Below are 7,481 nucleotides of genomic sequence, written 5' to 3' on the forward strand. Positions count from 1 at the left end.
TCCCAATACAAAAGTTCACCGGAGATGACTTTCCCAATACAAAAGTTCACCGGAGATGACTTTCCCAATACAAAAGTTCACCGGAGATGACTTTTCCCATACAAAAGTTCACCGGAGATGACTTTCCCAATACAAAAGTTCACCGGGCATGACTTTCCCAATATAAAAGTTCACCGGGCATGACTTTCCCAATACAAAAGTTCACCGGAGATGACTTTTCCCATACAAAAGTTCACCGGAGATGACTTTCCCAATACAAAAGTTCACCGGAGATGACTTTCCCAATACAAAAGTTCACCGGAGATGACTTTTCCCATACAAAAGTTCACCGGAGATGACTTTCCCAATACAAAAGTTCACCGGAGATGACTTTTCCCATACAAAAGTTCACCGGAGATGACTTTCCCAATACAAAAGTTCACCGGAGATGACTTTTCCCATACAAAAGTTCACCGGAGATGACTTTCCCAATATAAAAGTTCACCGGGCATGACTTTCCCAATACAAAAGTTCACCGGAGATGACTTTCCCAATACAAAAGTTCACCGGAGATGACTTTTCCCATACAAAAGTTCACCGGAGATGACTTTCCCAATACAAAAGTTCACCGGGCATGACTTTCCCAAAACAAAAGTTCACCGGGCATGACTTTCCCAATACAAAAGTTCACCGGAGATGACTTTCCCAATACAAAAGTTCACCGGAGATGACTTTTCCCATACAAAAGTTCACCGGAGATGACTTTTCCCATACAAAAGTTCACCGGGCATGACTTTCCCAATACAAAAGTTCACCGGGCATGACTTTCCCAATACAAAAGTTCACCGGGCATGACTTTCCCAATACAAAAGTTCACCGGATATGACTTTTCCCATACAAAAGTTCACCGGAGATGACTTTCCCAATACAAAAGTTCACCGGAGATGACTTTTCCCATACAAAAGTTCACCGGTGATGACTTTCCCAATACAAAAGTTCACCGGAGATGACTTTCCCAATACAAAAGTTCACCGGAGATGACTTTCCCAATACAAAAGTTCACCGGAGATGACTTTTCCCATACAAAAGTTCACCGGAGATGACTTTTCCCATACAAAAGTTCACCGGAGATGACTTTCCCAATACAAAAGTTCACCGGGCATGACTTTCCCAAAACAAAAGTTCACCGGGCATGACTTTCCCAATACAAAAGTTCACCGGAGATGACTTTCCCAATACAAAAGTTCACCGGAGATGACTTTTCCCATACAAAAGTTCACCGGAGATGACTTTTCCCATACAAAAGTTCACCGGAGATGACTTTCCCAATACAAAAGTTCACCGGAGATGACTTTCCCAATACAAAAGTTCACCGGAGATGACTTTCCCAATACAAAAGTTCATCGGAGATGACTTTCCCAATACAAAAGTTCACCGGAGATGACTTTCCCAATACAAAAGTTCACCGGGCACGACTTTCCCAATACAAAAGTTCACCGGAGATGACTTTCCCAATACAAAAGTTCACCGGAGATGACTTTCTCAATACAAAAGTTCACCGGAGATGACTTTTCCCATACAAAAGTTCACCGGAGATGACTTTCCCAATACAAAAGTTCACCGGAGATGACTTTCCCAATACAAAAGTTCACCGGAGATGACTTTCCCAATACAAAAGTTCACCGGGCACGACTTTCCCAATACAAAAGTTCACCGGAGATGACTTTCCCAATATAAAAGTTCACCGGAGATGACTTTTCCCATACAAAAGTTCACCGGAGATGACTTTCCCAATACAAAAGTTCACCGGAGATGACTTTCCCAATACAAAAGTTCACCGGAGATGACTTTTCCCATACAAAAGTTCACCGGAGATGACTTTTCCCAATACAAAAGTTCACCGGAGATGACTTTCCCAATACAAAAGTTCACCGGAGATGACTTTCCCAATACAAAAGTTCACCGGAGATGACTTTTCCCATACAAAAGTTCACCGGAGATGACTTTCCCAATACAAAAGTTCACCGGAGATGACTTTTCCCATACAAAAGTTCACCGGAGATGACTTTCCCAATACAAAAGTTCACCGGAGATTACTTTTCCCATACAAAAGTTCACCGGAGATGACTTTCCCAATACAAAAGTTCACCGGAGATGACTTTTCCCATACAAAAGTTCACCGGAGATGACTTTTCCCATACAAAAGTTCACCGGAGATGACTTTTCCCATACAAAAGTTCACCGGAGATGACTTTCCCAATACAAAAGTTCACCGGAGATGACTTTTCCCATACCAAAGTTCACCGGAGATGACTTTCCCAATACAAAAGTTCACCGGAGATGACTTTTCCCATACAAAAGTTCACCGGAGATGACTTTCCCAATACAAAAGTTCACCGGAGATGACTTTTCCCATACAAAAGTTCACCGGAGATGACTTTCCCAATACAAAAGTTCACCGGAGATGACTTTCCCAATACAAAAGTTCACCGGAGATGACTTTCCCAATACAAAAGTTCACCGGAGATGACTTTTCCCATACAAAAGTTCACCGGAGATGACTTTCCCAATACAAAAGTTCACCGGAGATGACTTTTCCCATACAAAAGTTCACCGGAGATGACTTTCCCAATACAAAAGTTCACCGGAGATGACTTTCCCAATACAAGAGTTCACCGGAGATGACTTTCCCAATACAAAAGTTCACCGGAGATGACTTTTCCCATACAAAAGTTCACCGGAGATGACTTTCCCAATACAAAAGTTCACCGGAGATGACTTTCCCAATACAAAAGTTCACCGGAGATGACTTTTCTCATACAAAAGTTCACCGGAGATGACTTTCCCAATACAAAAGTTCACCGGGCATGACTTTCCCAATACAAAAGTTCACCGGAGATGACTTTTCCCATACAAAAGTTCACCGGAGATGCCTTTTCCCATACAAAAGTTCACCGGAGATGACTTTCCCAATACAAAATTTCACCGGGCATGACTTTCCCAATACAAAAGTTCACCGGAGATGACTTTCCCAATACAAAAGTTCACCGGAGATGACTTTTCCCATACAAAAGTTCACCGGAGATGACTTTCCCAATACAAAAGTTCACCGGAGATGACTTTTCCCATACAAAAGTTCACCGGAGATGACTTTCCCAATACAAAAGTTCACCGGAGATGACTTTCCCAATACAAAAGTTCACCGGAGATGACTTTCCCAATACAAAAGTTCACCGGGCATGACTTTCCCAATACAAAAGTTCACCGGAGATGACTTTCCCAATACAAAAGTTCACCGGGCATGACTTTCCCAAAACAAAAGTTCACCGGGCATGACTTTCCCAATATAAAAGTTCACCGGGCATGACTTTCCCAATACAAAAGTTCACCGGAGATAACTTTTCCCATACAAAAGTTCACCGGAGATGACTTTTCCAATACAAAAGTTCACCGGAGATGACTTTCCCAATACAAAAGTTCACCGGAGATGACTTTTCCCATACAAAAGTTCACCGGAGATGACTTTCCCAATACAAAAGTTCACCGGAGATGACTTTTCCCATACAAAAGTTCACCGGAGATGACTTTCCCAATACAAAAGTTCACCGGAGATGACTTTTCCCATACAAAAGTTCACCGGAGATGACTTTTCCCATACAAAAGTTCACCGGAGATTTCTTTCCCAATACAAAAGTTCACCGGAGATGATTTTCCCAATACAAAAGTTCACCGGAGATGACTTTTCCCATACAAAAGTTCACCGGAGATGACTTTCCCAATATAAAAGTTCACCGGGCATGACTTTCCCAATACAAAAGTTCACCGGAGATGACTTTCCCAATACAAAAGTTCACCGGAGATGACTTTTCCCATACAAAAGTTCACCGGAGATGACTTTCCCAATACAAAAGTTCACCGGGCATGACTTTCCCAAAACAAAAGTTCACCGGGCATGACTTTCCCAATACAAAAGTTCACCGGAGATGACTTTCCCAATGCAAAAGTTCACCGGAGATGACTTTCCCAATACAAAAGTTCACCGGAGATGACTTTTCCCATACAAAAGTTCACCGGAGATGACTTTTCCCATACAAAAGTTCACCGGGCATGACTTTCCCAATACAAAAGTTCACCGGGCATGACTTTCCCAATACAAAAGTTCACCGGGCATGACTTTCCCAATACAAAAGTTCACCGGAGATGACTTTTCCCATACAAATGTTCACCGGAGATGACTTTCCCAATACAAAAGTTCACCGGAGATGACTTTTCCCATACAAAAGTTCACCGGAGATGACTTTCCCAATACAAAAGTTCACCGGAGATGACTTTCCCAATACAAAAGTTCACCGGAGATGACTTTCCCAATACAAAAGTTCACCGGAGATGACTTTTCCCATACAAAAGTTCACCGGAGATGACTTTTCCCATACAAAAGTTCACCGGAGATGACTTTCCCAATACAAAAGTTCACCGGGCATGACTTTCCCAAAACAAAAGTTCACCGGGCATGACTTTCCCAATACAAAAGTTCACCGGAGATGACTTTCCCAATACAAAAGTTCACCGGAGATGACTTTTCCCATACAAAAGTTCACCGGAGATGACTTTCCCAATACAAAAGTTCACCGGAGATGACTTTTCCCATACAAAAGTTCACCGGAGATGACTTTCCCAATACAAAAGTTCACCGGAGATGACTTTCCCAATACAAAAGTTCACCGGAGATGACTTTCCCAATACAAAAGTTCACCGGGCACGACTTTCCCAATACAAAAGTTCACCGGAGATGACTTTCCCAATACAAAAGTTCACCGGAGATGACTTTCCCAATACAAAAGTTCACCGGAGATGACTTTCTCAATACAAAAGTTCACCGGAGATGACTTTTCCCATACAAAAGTTCACCGGAGATGACTTTCTCAATACAAAAGTTCACCGGAGATGACTTTTCCCATACAAAAGTTCACCGGAGATGACTTTCCCAATACAAAAGTTCACCGGAGATGACTTTTCCCATACAAAAGTTCACCGGAGATGACTTTTCCCATACAAAAGTTCACCGGAGATGACTTTCCCAATACAAAAGTTCACCGGAGATGACTTTCCCAATACAAAAGTTCACCGGAGATGACTCTCCCAATACAAAAGTTCACCGGGCATGACTTTTCCAATATAAAAGTTCACCGGAGATGACTTTCCCAATACAAAAGTTCACCGGGCATGACTTTCCCAATACAAAAGTTCACCGGGCATGACTTTCCCAATCCAAAAGTTCACCGGGCATGACTTTCCCAATACAATAGTTCACCGGGCATGACTTTCCCAATACAAAAGTTCACCGGGCATGACTTTTCCAATATAAAAGTTCACCGGAGATGACTTTCCCAATACAAAAGTTCACCGGGCATGACTTTCCCAATACAAAAGTTCACCGGGCATGACTTTCCCAATACAAAAGTTCACCGGACATGACTTTCCCAATACAAAAGTTCGCCGGGCATGACTTTCCCAATACAAAAGTTCACCGGAGATGACTTTCCCAATACAAAAGTTCACCGGAGATGACTTTCCCAATACAAAAGTTCACCGGAGATGACTTTCCCAAAACAAAAGTTCACCGGAGATGACTTTCCCAATACAAAAGTTCACCGGAGATGACTTTCCCAATACAAAAGTTCACCGGAGATGACTTTCCCAATACAAAAGTTCACCGGAGATGACTTTCCCAATACAAAAGTTCAGCGGAGATGACTTTTCCCATACAAAAGTTCACCGGAGATGACTTTCCCAATACAAAAGTTCACCGGAGATGACTTTCCCAATACAAAAGTTCACCGGAGATGACTTTCCCAATACAAAAGTTCACCGGGCACGACTTTCCCAATACAAAAGTTCACCGGAGATGACTTTCCCAATATAAAAGTTCACCGGAGATGACTTTTCCCATACAAAAGTTCAGCGGAGATGACTTTCCCAATACAAAAGTTCACCGGAGATGACTTTCCCAATACAAAAGTTCACCGGAGATGACTTTTCCCATACAAAAGTTCACCGGAGATGACTTTTCCCAATACAAAAGTTCACCGGAGATGACTTTCCCAATACAAAAGTTCACCGGAGATGACTTTCCCAATACAAAAGTTCACCGGAGATGACTTTTCCCATACAAAAGTTCACCGGAGATGACTTTCCCAATACAAAAGTTCACCGGAGATGACTTTTCCCATACAAAAGTTCACCGGAGATGACTTTCCCAATACAAAAGTTCACCGGAGATGACTTTTCCCATACAAAAGTTCACCGTAGATGACTTTCCCAATACAAAAGTTCACCGGAGATGACTTTTCCCATACAAAAGTTCACCGGAGATGACTTTCCCAATACAAAAGTTCACCGGAGATGACTTTTCCCATACAAAAGTTCACCGGAGATGACTTTCCCAATACAAAAGTTCACCGGAGATGACTTTCCTAATACAAAAGTTCACCGGGCATGACTTTTCCAATATAAAAGATCACCGGAGATGACTTTCCCAATACAAAAGTTCACCGGGCATGACTTTCCCAATACAAAAGTTCACCGGGCATGACTTTCCCAATCCAAAAGTTCACCGGGCATGACTTTCCCAATACAATAGTTCACCGGGCATGACTTTCCCAATACAAAAGTTCACCGGGCATGACTTTTCCAATATAAAAGTTCACCGGAGATGACTTTCCCAATACAAAAGTTCACCGGGCATGACTTTCCCAATACAAAAGTTCACCGGGCATGACTTTCCCAATACAAAAGTTCACCGGGCATGACTTTCCCAATACAAAAGTTCGCCGGGCATGACTTTCCCAATACAAAAGTTCACCGGAGATGACTTTCCCAATACAAAAGTTCACTGGAGATGACTTTCCCAATACAAAAGTTCACCGGAGATGACTTTCCCAATACAAAAGTTCACCGGAGATGACTTTCCCAATACAAAAGTTCACCGGAGATGACTTTCCCAATACTAAAGTTCACCGGAGATGACTTTCCCAATACAAAAGTTCACCGGAGATGACTTTCCCAATACAAAAGTTCACCGGAGATGACTTTCCCAATACAAAAGTTCACCGGAGATGACTTTTCCCATACAAAAGTTCACCGGAGATGACTTTCCCAATACAAAAGTTCACCGGAGATGACTTTCCCAATACAAAAGTTCACCGGAGATGACTTTTCCCATACAAAAGATCACCGGAGATGACTTTCCCAATACAAAAGTTCACCGGAGATGACTTTTCCCATACAAAAGTTCACCGGAGATGACTTTCCCAATACAAAAGTTCACCGGAGATGACTTTTTCCATACAAAAGTTCACCGGAGATGACTTTCCCAATACAAAAGTTCACCGGAGATGACTTTCCCAATACAAAAGTTCACCGGAGATGACTTTTCCCATACAAAAGTTCACCGGAGATGACTTTTCCCATACAAAAGTTCACCGGAGATGACTTTCCCATAC

The sequence above is a fragment of the Musca autumnalis genome, unplaced genomic scaffold, assembly GCF_047663935.1.
Source record: "Musca autumnalis isolate F117 unplaced genomic scaffold, ASM4766393v1 scaffold_47, whole genome shotgun sequence".
NCBI classification, from domain to species: domain Eukaryota; kingdom Metazoa; phylum Arthropoda; class Insecta; order Diptera; family Muscidae; genus Musca; species Musca autumnalis.